The sequence below is a fragment of the Calypte anna genome, chromosome 2 (assembly GCF_003957555.1).
Source record: "Calypte anna isolate BGI_N300 chromosome 2, bCalAnn1_v1.p, whole genome shotgun sequence".
Taxonomy (NCBI): Eukaryota; Metazoa; Chordata; class Aves; order Apodiformes; family Trochilidae; genus Calypte; species Calypte anna.
This window is the reverse complement of record NC_044245.1, coordinates 99744618-99764312: the sequence shown is the minus strand read 5'-3', so window position 1 is coordinate 99764312 and position 19695 is coordinate 99744618. Positions and strand designations below refer to the sequence as shown.

The window sequence follows — 19695 nt, the reverse complement described above, 5'->3', positions numbered from 1 at the left end:
CAGTACTTTTGTTGCCTATTCCATCTGTACATGAAAATCTTGATGTCTGCCTTGTGAGCAGAAAATGGAGCTCAGATGTTTCCTCTTAGTTTGGATATCAGTTAGTGATGTTCCACAGACAACTCTCAGTCACTCTGATGCAGCAGTCTGTCAATCACTTGGCTAGAAATGGATGATTTACATTATCCATATTAAGATACACCACTGTTTAAAATGAAATTGAACATGGTAGAGCAGCTACAGAACTGTGAAATATTTGAAGAGAAATAAGCAAATAAGCATCTCTCATCTTCCCTGTTTCATTCATCAATTATATAAGGCTTTATGATCCCACTTTCTACATCAAAAGAGTTTGGCAATCACTGTATAAAGAAATGATTCATGAAAAAAATAAAACTTATCTTGTGTTACTTCAGATGTTGTTGCAGTGTGACCATTTCAAACCCAGAAACTAGAAATACAGATTCTGCAATATTTAGTTTTAGTTGTTTACTGTATAGAAAATTAATTTCACAATGCTAATTTATGCAGGACTGTGAGGATTAACAAGGTGATTATTATAAAGGAATTCTAAAATGTTAAGAATTACTACATCCAAGTCCTCTTTTCTATTCTTGAATAGCTGCAGGTAACGAATATTAACAGGATATAATTCCCATTAATTTTAATCTTAGTAGCAAAGGTTTACTCATAGTAATTCTGGGCAGCTGGCACAAACTTTTCAAATATTTAAACAGTTGAGATTCTGGTTTAATGATCCCATTAAAATCCCATTAATTCCATTAATATTGAATAGAAAACGAAAGAATTGACATGCTGTATCTATCCTGCAAGTATAAAAGTGGGAAAATTAATAAAGAATGCTCTTTAACTGGGGAGGAAAAAGAAGACTACCTAGAGAAGATTTTAAGAAAAATAGACAATTGTGGGAAGGGAATACAGTTTAGGCCATGGAAGCAGAAGACACAAGAAGAATACACTAGAATGGGAGGTGTTTTTTTCCTTTGGTGCAGATGGAACAAAGCTTGAATAGGAAACTCCACTAGACACAACCATGCATTTGATGTTGGAAAGTGGAAACGACCTCTACACCACTAGAAGAATGTTACGTGGAGCTATGTGCTGTCATTAAACTGAAGCTATGAAATTCAGTTCCACGCATGCTGTATATTACCTGCAGTAAGGGGCTGACCTGCTGGTTGCCTGCCAGAGAATAATGCATGTACTTTTTTTGAAGATTTTCATTCACCAGACTGAATTCTCCAATGACACAGTTCATCCCAATGCCCTGTGTGTCTTCACCAACATCAGCTGACAAAGCTGGGAACACACAACGTTTCACTAGGGAGGGCAGACCAAAGGTAGCACTGTGCACTCCAACATCTGGCAGCTACAAAGGCATTTTGCAGCTGTGCTTTGTAAAAGGGAGTGGCTTCTGCAGACAAGGGGAAGAAACTAACGTAGGGGTAGCAATTGACAGATGCTTTTTAGGAGTACAAACAGTAGCTCTTAAAAAAGGCGTAAAGAACCATATAGTTTCTGACAGATAATTATCATCTCTTAACATCTGCTGCAGAAGGTATTGCTCATGAGATTTCCTTCTCCATCAGGCTGGTGAAGGGACTCAAGCACGGATCCTATGAGGAGAGGCTGAGGGAGCTGGGGCTGTTCAGCCTGGAGAAGAGAAGGCTCAGGGGAGACCTCATCGCTCTCTACAACTCCCTGAAAGGAGGGTGTAGCCAGGTGGGGGTTGGGCTCTTTTCCCAGATGACTTTCAACAAGACAAGAGGGCACGGTCTTAAGTTGTGCCAGGGGAAGTTTAGGTTAAATATTAGAAAGAATTTCTTTACGGAGAGGGTGATCAGGCATTGGAATGGGCTGCCCTGAGAAGTAGTGGATTCTCTGTCCCTGGAGATATTTAAAAACAGACTGGATGTGGCACTCAGTGCCATGGTCTGGGAACCGGAACAGTGGTTCAAGGGTTGACTCGATGATCTCTGAGGTCCCTTCCAACCCAGCCAATTCTATGATTCTATGATTATCTCAGCTGCTGGCTGTGAATACCTACCAGCACACACTGAAAACCTAGAACTGCATGCTGCTGATGCATAAGGATCAGAATGCAGTATTACACCACTGCACTACACCTGTAGCCTGTTAAATTATCATTATTGTCTCTATATAGTACTGTGAGAAAACAACTTGGAACGTGCTTCTTACTCTACTTATGATGAGAGTCTATGGTCTCTTCAGTTTGCTTGCCACCTCAAGTGATGGCCTCTCCAATCAACCTAACATGGAAGAACAAAATTCTTGTTACACCCTTTATTACGTGGTGATGGGTGCCACTGTACCTGCTCCTGGTCAGCTGACAGTAGTCGAGGTATGCTAAAAGAATGAAAATAAAAACGAGGGTACAGCTGATCTGTACCAGCATTTGTAAAGTAAGATTTTGAGAGCAAGTGAGAGAATGCTTAAGCAGTAAGCTGCTGTGCAGGATAGGAATATTTGACAATTGCAATGAAATGCTGTTCTCTACACGTGCTGGAATATGGTGGGCAGAGATCAGAATACTGGAGAAGACCACACAACTAGGTGGCCTTAACCAAAGTAATCTTGAAATTCTGAAAAATTCACGTTTCTGACTTGCATAGTAAATGCCAAGGAAATCTTGCCTCCTATACGGTTAACAGAAAAAAACTCATCCAAAACCAGACTGAGCACTGCAATCAGACTACATCAAATAGGCCTTTGTTTTGCAGCCTTCTCAAAATCCTACCCTCTTACAGCCACAATACTATCTCCAGCACCCTCCTGAAGCAATCTGTATTACTCAGGAACTCATAAGTACAAAACCACACATGCTATTTTAATAAGCAAAGGCAAAACCTTCCACAAGTGCAAACAGATGATGGGTGCTCCACGTTGCAACCACGACGAACCTCAGTCGTAGTAACCCCCTTCTGATGCATTTTAACAACATCACCTCATTAGTACAAGATACATTTCTAATTCGTAGGTTTTGCGGTGGGGATTGTTTTTTGCTTTGTTGATTTTTTTTAATAACTAGAAGCGGGCCCAACACCATACCCGTCTGCGGGGCCGAGGGCCATATGTCCCTCCCCGCAGAGGGTCCTGCTGCTCTTTACCCACATTCACTGCAGCGGCCGGGACGTGAAATGCCGGGCGGGCGCATACGACGACTCTGCCTCCGGCCACAGCTCAGTGCGGGTGGAACCGCTCGCTGACCAGGCCACCAGGCGCGGAGGGCTCCTCCTTCCACAGCCTCTCTCTCCAACACGGCTGCCCCGAACTGTCCCCCCCCGGGCTTTCCGCGCCACACGCACCTGCGTCAAGGGGCTTCTCCCAAAAGCCGCGGGCCCTCTAACTGCAGCCAGCGGGTATGCAGCGCTCCTCTCTGTGTATGTGCCCATGCCAGGCAGCGAGTAAGCCCCAACCGAGGTCAGCGGCCCCTCCTTCGCCCAACATCCCCGTACTCAGCCGCACCCGCCTCATTAGGATGCGCGGCCGCCACCGAGCTGCGCCCACTACGCATGCGCATTGCGCCGGTTGTTAAAACTCACTGCGCCATCGCCGCCGGATAAACCCCTCCCCGGGGAGGGGGCGGCAGCAGCAGCAGGAGCCACAAGTAGGGCAGGCGGAGCGGAGCGGGCGTCGCGGAGATTGCTGCATTTCGGTTCCAGCCTTTCGGGACCTGGAACGCTCTCGCCCCGTTCCTGTCCCGCCGCCAGGCGCGGCGCAGCCGGACCGCCGCCATTTCCAGAAAGTTCCAGTGGCCGCAGCCAAGAAGAGCGCGGCCGCCCCGGCACATGCGCAGTGCTAGCATTTCCCCCCCCCCCCGGCGCCACCCTCTTCCCCCTCTCACACACACGCACACACGCTCCCTTCCCCCCCGGCCCACTGCGAGCCCGTTATTCCTCCTCGACTGTGTGCGCGTAGGAATGGGGCGCTCCGCAACAGTAGCGAAGAGCCCGGGGTGGGGTGAGGGGTATCCCGCGTCCGCCTCCCTCAGGTCGTTAACGCTGACCTAAAACACGCCCCCCCCCCCCGGCGCCTTTTCCTCCCCAGCCGGGGTAACGTTAGCGGCAGCGCGTGCCCGCTGGCGTCCCGTGCCCTGTGTGACGGTCACGTGGGCGGAGCGCGACCAATGGGGGCTCCGCGGAGCTCAACTCCGGCAGCGACGTTGGGGCAGGCGGAGGGGAGGGGAGAGGAGGAGAAGAAGGGGGGTGAAGGTGGAGGGGAGCGGCAACGGCAGCGCAGCCCGGGAGGGAGGGAGGGAGAGAGACGGAGAGAGGCAGGGAGGGGTAGAGCGGGCGGGGGAGGGGTGTTTTCAAACCCGACAGCCACAGCGGCCGCAGCCGGGTCTGCGGCTGAACCCCTGGGCACTGCCGGTGGGGACGGGCGGCACCCGCTCCCCTGACGGATCCCCACGGTCGCGCCGCAACGGAGAGAGGAAGCAGTGGGAGAAGGAGAAGGACGTGTCCCGCCGTCGGCTCCCAGGAGAAGGTAAGGACCGGAGAGGACGTCCCTACCCCTTCCCGGTGCGCGGCGGGGACCCCCGATGCCACCCGCCGCCCGTGGTTCCCGCGTCCGCGGGGTGCCGCCCCCTTGTCTCTGAGCGGCGGGCGGCGGGGCGTCCGGGGAGCCTTCACCCGGTGTCCGCCTCAGGGGCTGTAACCGCTGCCTTGCCTTCCCGGGCAGCAGGTACCGCGCTTCCCTCGCCCAGCCTGGCGGGGCGGCGGGTCCGTCCCCGCGCTGCCCTCTGCGCGGTGGGCACGGCGGCGGCGGGGGGCAGCGGCTCTCCGCTGTCAGCCTGTCAGAGCCGCGGCGGGAGTCATGGCCGCCGCTGTCACCGTCTGGCGGCCGCGCCTCTCACCCGCCAAGCCCAGCCCCTGCCCCGCCGGCTGCCCGGCCGGGGGGCCCCGCATACGGACAGTGGGTGCCCGGCGGTCGGGGCGGCGGTTCCTGAGGGAGGCGGCGGCGGGGACTCTACGGGGGGCCGGGGCGCGGGTGCCGAGCGCGGCATGGCGGTGTACACAGAGACACACACACACACACCGCCCCGCCTCCGTTTCGGGAATTTTGGCAGCTGCCTGCAGCCTGGGGAGTTGCTCCGCCGATTTCGGCCGTGCCGTTCCGTCAGGGTAGCCCGCCCTCGTCCGAGTCGAGACCCGGGGCGAGCGGGTCAGGCGTTTCTGGCGTCTTCCGTTAAACGCTAAAGGGTGCTCGGTTCTTCTGCAGAATAATGCGCCGGTCTGGCGGGGCTGCCCGCCTGAGGCAGCCGCCGCTGAGGTGGAGCGCGGCACCTCGCCCGGTACAGGTGACACTCGGCAACAAAGGAAGGACAAGAATCGAGAGAATGTCAGGCTCAGTTGCACAGTTGTTCTTGCTTGTTCTAGCCTGACTCTCTCTAGGCATCATTGCTAATACTCAGTCTTTTTTATTATTATTATTATTTTTAAATTAGTGGTGGGGTAGCTAATAAAAATGAAGGCATTTATTTATTTATTTATTTTATTTAACTCCCAAATAAATGACTAGTTTAACATTGGCATTATCAGTTAGAGGTCTTGTGGAAATTGCCTGGATGCTGTTGCTGTGTTCTGTGCTTTTCTTCTATGGGCCATATGATGTAGAGGAAAATTTGAATTTTATACCTGTGAATTACAAGATAGTTTAAGGAAAAAACCCAGCGCTTTAGTCAAGACAAGTGAGTAAGTTGTGATGTTAATGGGAACTAAAAAAGCTATCAGACAGATGTTGAACAGTCCAAATATACTTATGTTCCAGGAAAGAAATTTTCAATCTTGGAACACTAGGAAAGGGTGAGATCATCATGTCTATAAGATGTCTATAAAAGATCATTGACTTAATAAAATAACTCAGTGTTACTGACATGTCATGATTTGGAGGTGGGGCACACTGCTCTCTAGTTTTGATGCAGCAAGGGCTTGAGTGTTTTTCAGTATGTGAGTTGATGGCAGCTCAAACGTTCTCACATCTAGGTTTATCTAGGGAAACGGTGAGCTACCCACAGGTGCTGTTCATCTGCAGAGAGCTAAGTATCCTGTGCTTTTTTCTTCCACTGTTACACCCAGCTGTAGTTCAGTGGGTAGGAGTCCCCAGAGTAATAGATCTTCAGAATGATGTGAGACTTCAGAACATTTAACCTGATTTTATTGTTTGAGGCTTGTGCAAATGTTTGCTATAATTTGCTTCATTCATTAGACTCTCAGCTAACCTTGCAGCTTGATCAGCTGGGGACCTTAATCTCAACCTGTTTGAGCTTGAGAAGCTTGAGAAGCTGTTGAAATAAAATTGTAGGGTTTGAGGTATAGCAGAATACTTCATTGGGAAGGTAATGGTATACCCACTAACTATCTGTGTCATTTTGTTCTTTTATTTCCCTCTTTCATACTTACACTTCCCTGTGTTTGTCTTTTTAGCTGAAGTGTCAAGGAGTGCTAATGTTTTTCCTTGCACCCAAATGACTAGGGTGGCATTCTTGTGGTGATGTAATTTTATTTTTTAATCCCTCTTGTGGTTTCTTTTTTTTCTGTTGTGATCACTGAGTCAGGGCAGTTGATTTGTGAGCCTTTGGTTCTTCTGCAAAGATGACAGCTCAGTCTTTCAGATACAAGGATTTCTGCCTTTCCTTTGCCATCTCTGTGTTTTTTTGCCATCTGGAGAAATATTCAAAATTATTTCTGAACTCTGAATACTACAGACAGCAAAGCTTAGGTCAGATGTTGTGTAAGAAAGCAAGCTCTGTGCAGCAAACCAAGTTCATTTACAGCTTCTTCTAGCAGGCTTGCACAATAGGCAACTTCTTTGAGGAAAGGGTCTTCTAATAAGCAGTCTGAACAAGTGCTTGTATGAAGCTTTAATGTTTATTTGGCGTTAGTTGCAGGGGGGACAACTACATTATCACTTAAACTGTAAATTGAATACCTGCATATATTAAATTGGAGGCCATCAATCATAATGTCAAACAGCAACTTCTTTGCACTGTTAGATGTCTATTTAAATTGCTGCAAACCACGTAACCCGTTGCAGTTTTACTTCAACTGGATGGAAAACTGGATACCCTTTTAGTGGAAATACAGATAACCTAGAAAAGCTGAGCTAGTTATTTGACATACAGAAATAGGAAAAAAAATTCTATTTGTTGAACTGATTTGCTATGTTTAGACAGGCTGATGAGGTTGTTGGAAGACTGTAATAGTTGGAAAAACTGGGAAAAAATATTGATCACAAAATATGTAATAGTTAACCTGCTACCACACTGTTAACATACACACTCAGAACAACTTAACTTTTGACAAAATTAATCTTATCTTACATAGAAGTTGGCTGGGCATGGGTGTTTGGTTTCTTCTTTTCCATGTTCTATTGCAGATGGAATGGGATAGAGGGTGATTGATCATTTAGTCTCCAGATTGGACTATATTTTTTTATCTAGATCATTAGTCTCTACTTAGATGATGGTGACAGATGGTAAGAAATAAATATTAGCACAAACTCTGTCTTGCATTTTATGTTATGATGCTGAATAGTTTTATTAATGGAATAACAGAAGTCAGAGCCCTGCTAACACCTTTAGTTTTTTCCTTACAGGTTGTTATTATTATTCCAGAACCTAGAGAAGAGGGAATGTTTGTCCCTAAGCTTATGGATCCATACTTTGTAGCTTACCAACTCAATTCAAGGCTTTTATCACCACCTTGCATAAAATGTAACTATTCACTGAAAAAGGGAGTCCAAGTCTTTGAGAGGATGCCTTTGCCTTGTTTTATTTTATCTCCCTGAGATCTGAGGAAGTGTCCTTATACCTGCTGTAACTGCTTTTAATCTTTATAAAGCAACAAATTAATAAACTCTTCCCATTTTCATGGCTGCTACTCAGAGCTCTCTAAGTAGTGACAGTGTTACAAGAGAACTGGTTTCACATTGGTTAATGTAAAGAAATGCCATTAGCAATGTTAGATATACCATTATGAGCTATATTAGAGGCAGGAGTAAAAATGCAAGCTGAGGAGGAAGATGACTTGAGATATTTCCCTGCCCTTGTCACGTGCATTCCACTTGCCTGTAGTCTAATAGAGATAGAGGGTATTGGAATGACTTTCTCTTAGGTCCTATGTCTTGCACTCGTGAGGCTGGAAAACAAGAGGTAGAAAGCACTTCCCCTATCCGTCTGATCTTCAGAATGGCTTAAGTACAACAGAAACACTTTGTATTTTCACAATATTGTTGTGGTAAAAATCTTAGAAAGTGCCATTGTTTGATGGTGGCAGAAGTGAGCTTAATATGTGAAGATTTTTCCTGTAGTTTCCTTTCTCTTTCAAAGCCCTTTGTATTAGTCCTACTTAATAGGTGTCTGACTTATCAAACGTTTTAAGCTCTTAATAAATTGATAGATTCCTTAGCCAGTTAATGCAAACGTTTCCTCTTCCTTATGTTTGCCTCAAGATTGTGTGTATCAAAGAATGCTAACTCAGAAAAATCAGCTTTCTGTGGTGCTCTACACTGTTCAGCAATCTATTATACTGGGTTCTTACTACTCATTTATGGATAAAGGGAACATAGAAAGTTCATTTACTGATGCTCTATTTCGGACAATGCTAATCCATTAATCTTCTGACTTCAAGAAGGGACAGGTACCTTGACAACTGTATAACCTTTTTTAATTGACTAAAAAAAATACTGTCCCTTATTTTGAAAATAATTGGTTCTCTCCTCTCCAGCCCCTTCGGTTCTTCAGGTGACATAGTAAAACATTAATGAGAGTTAATTGCAGTACTCACTGCAATTTACAGCTCTGAATAATTATACTTGTATATAAACATTATTTTGGTTATTCTCTTTCCTTTGTTTCCACTCCAGCTGTTCCCTCACTATCTCTTCTCCCCCAGAGAAAAAGTATTTATGCAAAGGAATTTGCGTATGATTTTGTTCTGTTACTTCAGTTGATACATCGTGATGCCCAAGAGGTGGCAATAAAGTCTGCTGAATATTTTGTATGTCTTCACAATTTAGCCAGACTAAAACCCTCCATTATCTAGCTAGGAACCTTTAAGTAGGCCTACTCAGGGTGAGAAGCTTGCTTTTTAATCCTTGCACCTGCTGTTTTAGGTCTTACACATGAATAATAACACTCAAGCCACGGTGTTTTACGTGTGGCAAATCCTGCTTCCTGCTGAAATTGTAGGACTACAAGTAGGTGTTGGTAGTTCATCTGCTTCTAGTCCATGAAGGGCCTTCGTGTATTTTTAAGTTATGTTCTCTCTGGCAGTGCTGTAGATATGTTATGGGTTTTCTTGTTTTTAGGTTGGCATAATAGCACTAAACCATGAAGATTCAAATAGAAATTACTGAAGTTCTGGTAATGATGTAAGAGTATTTTTGAAATCTCTTGTTTTACAGATCTTAAGACAGTTTCCAGGCATGATGCAGATTCCTGTGGGAGGGATTTAAACTTAATGGGTAATAGGCTTGCTTGTCTTAAGTGTAGCAAAGTACTGATATAAAAGCTTTTAAGTTTTAATTTGGTGAGCACTGTTCTAATGGCATATTCTCTTTTAGTTGACTAAGATTAGTTACATCTTTAAGGAATAACCAGTAGATCAAAACTGAAGCTTACAATTCCACTTCTCCATTTAGCTTAATGGGAGTATAATATTATGCCAAACGTCTCTGCAGGTGCTTCCTCTGAACCTGTAGCTCATCCTAAAAAAGACTCCAGAGGAAGCACCTGTGAACATACAAATTTTTAGACTTGTAAATTAAAAGGGAGGACTAATGGATTCTGCAGTAAGTGTCAGATTCCTGAGAGCAAGAGGTCTTCAGCAAGTATGACTCTCTTCATTCCAAGAATAGGTTTCCTCTTTAAAGACTTGAGAATCTCCTGTATTTTGAGAGATTTATCCTTTATTTATCTCCTTCTTTTTTGTCTAGAAAAAAGGGAGATCCCTTCATGCACTCTGGAAGCTTATATATGTGTGATTCTCCCAGTAAAGAGGTGAAGATTGTTTTTCCATGAAAATGTTTTTGACAGCTAGGTATGTCCCTCAGTAGAAATATGATGTTGTATTCTATGCAGCTGTCTTAATGGTATGATTTAACTTGGGTATATGACATCAGCACTCACAAGCTACACAGGGTCTTTCTAGCCACCTTTCTGTCTTCTTTGGAATAAATTCTGTCCTGATTACATAGCATAAGTTGGTGGAGCATATAGAAGACTAAAATCTTTTTGTAAACTTAATATATCAGCAGGATACACTGCCAGTAGACATGCTGTCACTGAGGTAAAGTACGTCTGCATTTCTCATTCATGGAAATGAGCAAAATCATAAAGTAGTTGAGATCAGGAGGCACCTCATCTAGTCCACACCCCTGCTCAGAGCCAGGGTCAGCTGAAGCAGGTTGCTTATAGCCAGGACCAGTTGACCCCAATAGTCTGAGTAAAATATTACAAAGTTCTAATTTTAGTTAGCCTGTTGGGGTTCCTTGCTGAACCTATTGCTGAAAGCTTAATAAATTGTTAAACTGACAATTTTTTTTTCTTTTCAATATGGAACAAAAACTTTCTTCAGCTGTTGTGGGTAGTGTTTTTCACGATTAATTTCAATTTTAATAGTAAAAGGATGCATTCTTCTTGTACTGCCTGTGTGTGGTAGTCTTGTAAAGCTGTAGGTACATTCTGTGTAGGTACATTCTACTGCACATATACTTAATGAAATTTTTTTTTAATTGACTAATTTGCATATGCAACTTCACTTTGTCTCATCTTACAAATGCAGTTTCTGATGTTTGTTTTTTTTAAGAAAGAAAAGACAGTTGCATGTTTGTCTTCTCTACATACAAATGTGTGCTATAACTATCTTGAAGAAAGTCTCTTCCAGTGCTTGCAGCTGAAATTAAGCTTGTGAGTGAGAAAATGAAAGTGAAAGGACCTTACTTTCTACTGCCGAAGAATATGAAAAGCATGGCTAGAGCATAAATATTAATTAAAGCATTTATTCAGAAATTACCACTTGACTATTGGCAATAGCTGAGAATATCTGAGAATAAAAATGATATTTTTATCTTGCAGAATCCATTTCAAGGAGAAGAACAATTACTTATTCAACCAATTTGTACCCTTTTCATTCTGTTTGTTTTTTTCCAGTGCTTCCTTGTTGAACAGCTAGCCACATGTAAAAACAATAATGCTAGTATCTTCTATCCATGAAAAGACAAAAGGTTAATCTGAGAGCAGAGAAATGCACTTGAGAATAATACTGACAAACATCCTTTAGATTCATGTTGAATTCTGGCACTGACTGCAGTGCATTACTGGCCCACATGGAGGAATGATGTAGAAACGGCATCTGAGGTTGAGAAGGAGTGTTGTGTCCTGTCACTGTAGCAGCCTTTCCTGTCCAGCTGAAATGGGAATCATTGTCTGACTTCTGGAAGGCAGGTTTGTCATCTTTTTTGGAAGAGGCAGAGATTTTTGTTTGTTTGTTGCTAATGACAGAAGATAACCCTATTCTTGAAGACTCCTTACATCTTGCACCTCCCAGTTTGGGGCAAGAGGTGTGCATCTATATTCAAAAGAAGAAGCTACAACACAAGCTTCTCAGAATCAGGGTGGATTTTCTTCTTTTAAATAGTGCCTAACTATTCTCTGATAAATAGGTCGTCTGGCTACATTATGCAATTTCAGCAAACATTCGGTTTTGGTAATTCAAGCTGTTTAGTTTAAAATTAGTTTTGTCATAAAATATGAATTTAATACTTTGAACACAGCACTCCTCTTGAGTATTACGAGGAAATTACATGTGAAAACAGAAACAGCAGTGGTAGAATGATATCCCCTTTTATAAGACAATACTGCTGCAGTGATGAAGTTTTTGCCATTCTTGAACAATCTGGTATACCATTATGGTATCGAATCTCCTGCTGTTTTATGCTTTTCTAGAAAAAAACAGTATTTTTCCAGTCTTCTTTGAAAATTATTAATTTGTTAAGACTATGGCGGTGTGAGTTCATTTGGAATGTATGTATCCAGCCCACATGCTTCATTAGTAAGCAAGTCCACAGATTTTAAAAAAACTCTGTGAAATAATGGATAGTTCTATAATCTTAAAATGGTAGGGCTTCTGTTCTGAATGTTTATCCTGGGAATAAATATTTGTATGATTGAAGTGTAAATCTGAGAGTATCTATTGTAGAGACAGCTCCTTGGCCCTGAATATTTCTTTTACTAAATAACTATTTCTGTTCAAAAATAAAAGTAAAGAAATAGAGCATTTGATCTTTTTGTTCCTTCAGATAGCTTCTTATTCAGTGCTTCCCCATTGCAGCTGTGTCTCTAATGAAATCTTGAGATCCCTGTGGCAAAGCACCATCTTCTCCACTCATCTGTGTTCAGGCTTTTTTTTTTTTTTTTTTTAAGTTAAGGAATATGTTCAGTGTCTCAGGAGGTGTTCAACAGCCAGCTGGGCAAGACTTCATCCTCCTTATTTTGTTTCATACCTTTTCTCAGCACCTTAAAAGGTGTTTGGATGCATTCTTGTGATGTCTTCTTTTGAATGAGGCCTGATGCAGATGGACTTAGTTTTGAGTCCTTAAGTCTAACTGATTCTTTCAAAGCTTCCCATCCTTTGAAAATGACACTTTTTGGATACTTGGGCTTTAATACTGGTATACTGCTGTGACATGTTTTGGTAGACTTAGAGCCTAGATCACTCATTTTCTTTATTTCTTCCATGTTCAGTTATTTATGTGGAAGAACGTTAAAGGTCATTTGTAGGTAGCTGGAATCATTTTGGGTATTTTTCCTCTGTCATTTTCTGAATAATTTTTAGCCTTTATATGCCAAGCAAGATTAGATTGACATAGCAGCTGCAGGATATTTTAACAAAAATCTTAGTTTTTATGTTTATTCAGTGCATTAGCAAAACATAAACAGGAGTTAATTCCATATGAGTTTAGAAGTGTGATACCAACAAACTGAAATAATCTGAAGAATAAAGTCTGTAATGTGTTATGACTTATTACAAGTGTTAGACATTTCCTTCTCTTTAAGAAGGTGGAAATCAAGGCAAGCTGAAATAGTAGGAATCATGGTATGAGTGACAAATAAGTTCTTTTTTCTCTGTAAGCAAGTGAAGCTACTTGCTTTAAGTGTTTCTGGTCAGTGGTTCTTCACAACTTCACCAAATTGTCAAATTTTACTCAGCAACAGCACCAAGTTTCTTCAATTGCTTTGAAATTTTACCTTTGCCAGTAGTAAGAATAACGTGGAAAATTGAAGTCCATGTTTTGTCTTGAGTCTGCAATGTTTAAGCAGGAACATTAAGGCATAAACTAGCTTAAAAGGAATGTTCAGCACATTAATATATTGCTTGATCCATGTCCAAGGAAGTATAAATAAAATCAGAGTTGTAACATACCCAAAAAAATCTTTTTTGGGTCTTCTTTTTCTTTTACTTTCAGAAGCACATCAGTGTCAGTGTGTTGGTTTCAGTCTGACAGGTGGATATTTGAGTTTTAGTTAAAGGTGTGTGAGGTAAAATATGTCCAGTACTACTCCAGCAGGAGTTTCAGTCCTTACTTGGCTGGAGTTTATAATAAATGTAGTTGCAAGAAAACATTACAGAAAGAAGTACAGGTATATTTCTAATGATGAGCTGTGACATGAAAGAGGAGCGAGCAATCTATTTCTCAGATACAGCTGTTACTGAAGCATGAGCTATCTGTAATTTGTAAAACAGTAATACCTCTAAAATCAAGTCAATCCACGTAAGAAATCTCAACGTCATATAGGGGTGTGGTATTTTCAATCAGTGAATAAGATTTTGTAAATTACATTTTGAGCCATAGTTTCTTCTTATTCCCCAGTGTGGTGCTTGTAGAACTTGGCTGTGGTTTATAGGTGCCTACAGTTAGTCAAGAATAGTAAGATTTTTATTTTCCATGGTTTCTTTTACCACTTTTTTCCTGCTCAAGTAGCAAACTCAACCTGATCTATGGAGGGTACTAAGACAGCTGAAAGCATCTGACTGAGTACATAGATGAGGGACTTAGGTGACCTCTAGATGTTCCTTAACCTCAATTATTCTTTGATTCTATGAGCAGTGAAGTTCTTGTGTTCTTTGGTAAGCATGTGTTAGGTAAAAAAGAAAAAAAAAAAGCCTTACAAAAACTCAATCAGAAACCTACAGATTCAGTTATGCTCTTTAATAGAGCATATTAGAAAGAGGCTGACTAATCTAAGTGCTGCTATTAGCATGGAAAATGAATTGAAAAGTGTTGTGAAATCTTTGGAACTTGACACTTGAAACCAAGCACAGGTAAACTCCGGTTCTTAAAATAGCATTTTGAAGACTTTCTGGCCAGGAGTCCAAGGTCCTGTATGGTCAAGTGCTACAAAACCCCCCTGCAAAGTCTCATTTGTTTTCTGTATAGGAAAGAGTTGTATGTCCTCATTTTTTTGCTCTTCTTAGTAGAAATTCCTAGACTATGACATACATTCTTTATTTTGGTAGGAAGTAGTGGTGAGTTCCAGCTGAAGTATTGGAAAATCTGTCTTGCTGTCTGGCTGGTTTTTAGGTACTTCATGCTATCCCTGTGTAGTATAGTCTGGCATGCAATGAGTAGATACAGAGTTTATTAAAAGCCATTCTGGAGATGGTGAGTGGTCAATGCCTGATCCTGTTCTGCCTTTATAAAATGAGGTTTAAATATGTTATTTTTCATATTAGGAATGCACAAGTCTTTCTTTAATATGTTTGGATCCACAATATCTAAACAGTTCAAACTAAAATGTAGAAATACCACCTGACAGGACAGTTAGTCTAATGATCTGTTCCATATATTAGCTAGGATCTGAGGATTCTCAAAAAAACACATATCCAGGCCATCTTGTGGCATTTAATTCTGAAAGATGTGTTTATGTTAGGCTAATGTTTTGGTTTCTTTGATTTTTAGGGTATCATCTAAAATCTGGTAATGAAAACTGCAGGGAAGGGATAAGGTTCTTTTCCTGAGGTTGTGCAAAGGTATAGCAAAGAAAGGAGTGTTGCATATTCTGGCCACAAGTCAACTCAAGTATTGTGCAAATTTTAAAGGAAAATTGTGATCAAGAATTCCTCACTTAGGGATCAAAAGTGTTTTGTCATATTTTATTGTCAAATGCTGTAAAATCTGCCAAATTCGTGATTCACATCCATGCTGGGTACTACATTTTTATTTAATATCACAAGACTGTTGCCTTAGGCACTGTTAATTTGAGACTCTCTTAGAGCTCAGTTTTTTCATCATACCTCTGACACTAGAATCTGCGTGGACTCAACTGTTGTGATTGTTTGTGAAAAGAGCTTGTGAATATTTTCCAAATAAAAATGGTCCTGTCAGTTTTCATCTGTAAAAGCCACTGCATGTATCATTCAGGCCCTGTTCTCTTCAATGTACTCAATTATTGTGCTACCTAAAGGCAGTAGTATTTAGTAATTTGTCTGCTGATGACAGCTAGAGAGCTGAATTTCAAGTACGATGGGACACCATGGAGTGCAGGGCAAAAATACTCTGGCAAATTGTTCTGGTTATTGTATTTGATGGTATTTTAGTGCATGCCACATACCAGAAGCTATGGTAAAAAATTTGCTCTTAAGTAGTATAACGTATGCAAATAACCTTTTACTTAGTTTTTTCTTATCCAGAATGTGTTTTCCTTTAAGGTTGTAAAGGCCAGCAGGCTTCTAACCTGCAGCAGGAGGCAGGCTTGTCAGTAGGGGTGTACTTCAGTGTATGTTTAGTCCATTATAGCTGCATTTGTCTAATACGAAGAATCAGCTTTTGGAAAAAAATGTATTATAGTATAGATAGCATACTTACTGAGCTTTGACTTCAACACCTTGGGAGTTAAGTTGCTTAGTAATCCTGCCTATCAGGCTGCTTTCTGAGGTGTTGGGTTCCACCTGCACCATTGCATGGTTGTTAAATATTTTGGAGGAAGGTGTCGGCTTGGTTTTTTGCTGGGTTTTTTTGTCTTTTTTTTTGTTTGTTTTCTGATTCATATAACTTTGTTTATATACAACTTTGCATCAGAAACCTAGGAATATTTTTTCTGAAATCAGGCCTTTTAATGCCTCTTTCATTGTCTGTGTTTCTACCTTCCCTTCCCTGAATGTGTTGACTCTTAGGTCATCAGATGTTACGTAAATTGTATTTCACGGTATGCCTTTATGTGAAATTAAAACTTTCATCTGGACAATGTTCTTTCATATACTTTGTTTTGGAATCTGAACCTTCTCTATTACTGCAAAGAAATAAAGTGGGATAGGAATGGGAGGTGTAACTAGCAATGTGAAGAAAAGGGACAAAATGAGTGGATGGAAAGAGGCTGAAAAGGATAAGGTGAGTGGAACCAACAGTACATTGTGTCTGGGTCTGAAGTTCCCCTTCAGGCACTTTCTTAAAGTGGATCTGACCCCTATCTTTTTTTTTTTTTTTTTTTTTTTACCTTTTCTCCCCATCTTCTTTGTGGCTTTTTTCAGTACCATAACTGTCCCCTGACAACACTGCTCAATACACTGCTCTGTGTATTTACTAGCTCTGAGTTGAAGTCCACGGACAAAAAAGCTGATGGAGCTCAGTCAGTTTGAACTACACACCATTTCCCTCCGTAATTTCAGGAGGGTATAGGATTCCCTAGTCCAGCTCTTCTTTTAGTGGCAAATAAAAATGTTACATGCCCCAGGCAACATCCCATCCTTTACCTTCATTTTGATATTCTTGAGACACCAGTGTTTAAGACTTCATTTCTGAAAGTATGTCTGCCCAAGAGAGCTGATGGAAAACTGGCCACAGTAGTAAGCTTGTCATTCTCCATTAAAACTAAAAGTTGATGCAATGCCTGTGCTTTTTTACAGGGCCACAGGAATGGCAAAGCTTAAGAATTTTTATTGTACTCCATGGTCTGAGGAAAAAAAATTGTTTATCGTGGAGTCTTCTGTGGTTTTCTTCCAAGCACAATCCCTTACCTGTCTTCTCAAGTTTCTCACTCTGCTGCTTGCTCGTCAGTATCATATTCTCTCATACAGCTAATCTGAAGCTCTAGTCCTCATTTGGCATACTTCTGTGTGGGAAATATCAGGTAAAAATATGGCTGTCCTTTCATACACATGGTGTTTAACTTTTGAAGTCAGAAGAGCCCATCTCTATACTACTGGACTTTCTTACTCTCCTACTGCATCTTTTACCTTTGCATACTCAGACCTGAATAGTCTCTTCAATCCTGTCTCCTCATTTTGTGCCTCTTAGCACCTCCCAGCTCCTAATAAATATATATAAAAATGTATATAAATATATAACTCAATCCTGTGTTCCATCTCAAGCCCTTTTGACTTCCTGGACACTGTAGATGAAAAGGTTGATGCTGATCTCATAACATTGCAGTCTGACCAAGAACTGTTACATTGCATAGCAGGTTTATGGTTGAGTAGCTATCTGTATAGAGGCTCTAACCTCTGTAAGAAGCAAAAAATTGACTGTTACATACCCTATTGTGTTTTGTGTGTCACTAGTAATTGCTAACCTCATTTCTGGAAAGAAATCACTTCTGTATGTTGTTGGCTGAAGGATGCCCCTAGTTGTGAATAAATATTTTAATTTGCAATTTCCTGACAACCCAAATAGTGCTAAAACTTAGTTCAATAATGCCTCTTTTGCTAATATCTTTTTTCTTAAACTCTGCTCCTTACGATATTTAAAAAGCCCAATTTTCTGCACATTTTAGTCCTTTGTACTATATCTGTTCCCTTTCTCCCAGTGCATTAACTTCAGCTGCCTCTGACACTCCCACCAGAAGATAGATAACATTTGGTGTGGCTAGGCAGGAGCTACCTACATACTTTTTAATTAGCCAGTGTGTACATATGGGTTGGCCAGCTGGCTTTCTCGGAACAGAATATGTAATGTTGGCTTTTGCCTGCCTTCCATTTCAGCTGTTCTTAGATGTCTCTCTTCCATACTCATCCATCTTTTTTTTTTCCCTTTTTTCTTTTCCTGTCCATAATAGACTCTTAACAGCTTTGAGATCTAGTTCATACCAGTCATTTCTAAATAACCTTGGAAGAGACGAAGTCTTGGAGGTGAGAGGGAGGAGATATTAAGAGAAAATTGACATCAGTGTCTTCGTTCAAATCATGAATACAACTTTAGAATGACTCTCTCCTTCTCTCTCCTTATCATTTAGTTTGCTCTGTGCAGTGGCTTCTGAGCTTCAGTTCCTCCTGTTTTAAGCCAAGGGATGTGTTCAGGAATGTGCTCTAACATTTTATGTGTGTTCAGTACACTGGACTGTGCTAGCACTAGTCCAAAGCAAAACTACCAAATGTGACTAGTACAAATTCTGAATTTTTGTTACCAGCTGTTTTGCCCAACAGTAGTTACTGTGAATGTATATTGTAGCTTTAGCTGTCATTTTCATAAGTTTAATTTTAGCAAAACATTCTGAAGCACTTCTGTCAAATATTTGTAGCAATTTTGTAGAGTTGCTTGACTGCTTCCACTTTCGGAGTAAATCCTGTAGGAAGAGAGGGATATTTATTGTTCTTTTGTTTGTAGTTCTTTTCTTCTGAAGATGGAATCAGATATGGGAAATGCAGAAGAACAAAGGAAGTTGAGAAGGTTGCCTTATGCTAGATCCTCAGCTTTTTCAATTCAAGTGTATTCTAGAGCTCAAGGGTAAATGCAGTGTCTTTGAAATTAGCCCATCTGTTACTAATATTCTTGCAGAAGTTCACTCTTGTGCCCTCTGTCTTGCTATAAAAAATCAGCTAATCTTCAAGATAACTGTACAACAGGGCTACCAAAGCAAACCTTCCCTAACCATTGTGTAACTTCTTGCTGTATGTCTTGTGGGGAAGAAGTGCAGGAGCAAGAGGGTACCAGAGAGGAAACAAGTGGTTCTGTGATCACCTGAACTGGTGATGCTTAATTTCTCATACAATTATGTCTTATGGCTGATTGACTTCAGTAACATGGAGGTCTCATGGGAAGCTTCCTCTGTGACTAGGGGAAAAGAAGGGAAGGTTTATAAGAAGAAGGTGGTTTATAAAGGCCACCTTATGTGGAGTTTTCTTACATGCAATACTGCATGAAGCTCATTTTAAAATTTTTCTTCTGGGAAATCAGTGTAAGATTATTATTAATATTAACTATTATCCTCCAGCCACTGCCTTTTCCCATGCGATTTGTGAGGGCTTAATTTGAAAACTCTCCTCTGCTGTCAAAGTTAAAGAAAATCCATCTACAGGCATGAAAATAGTCAGTGGATGATGTGTATGCATGAAACAAACTCGTGGGCCTCAGTTCTCAGGAGGCTGAAGGCAAGAACTTGTGTAAAGGGAGTGAGCAACAGTGACAACAGTGCTGTTGGAGTACTGCATGAATTACCTGGAGTTTTTCACTTAGGTGAGGGCCTGCCCTTTACTGGAGGGCAAGATGTAAACTTATATAAACTAATGCAGTAACTTCTTTGAATTAGAAAGTTATTAAATGCTTCATTTTCTGTTTCTAGTTATAGCTTAAATTCTAGTGGTTAGTGAGGGGTGTTCCATTTTTGAGGTGAGGTTTTTTAATATCTCATCCTGTAGAGCTGGAGAACTTGAAAGAGAA

General features: G+C 41.4%; 1 protein-coding gene across 2 annotated transcripts in view; it reads left to right on the top strand.

Moving 5' to 3' along the window:
• Window positions 1-4306: 4306 nt before the first annotated feature.
• The window catches only part of ANKRD12 (ankyrin repeat domain 12), a 61586-nt gene continuing 46197 nt past the window's right edge, over window positions 4307-19695 (top strand). For both annotated transcript variants that reach the window (XM_030444182.1, XM_030444184.1), the window contains exon 1: window positions 4307-4527. The gene's annotated coding sequence lies outside the window, so the exon portion shown is untranslated. The remainder of the gene's footprint in view (window positions 4528-19695) is intronic.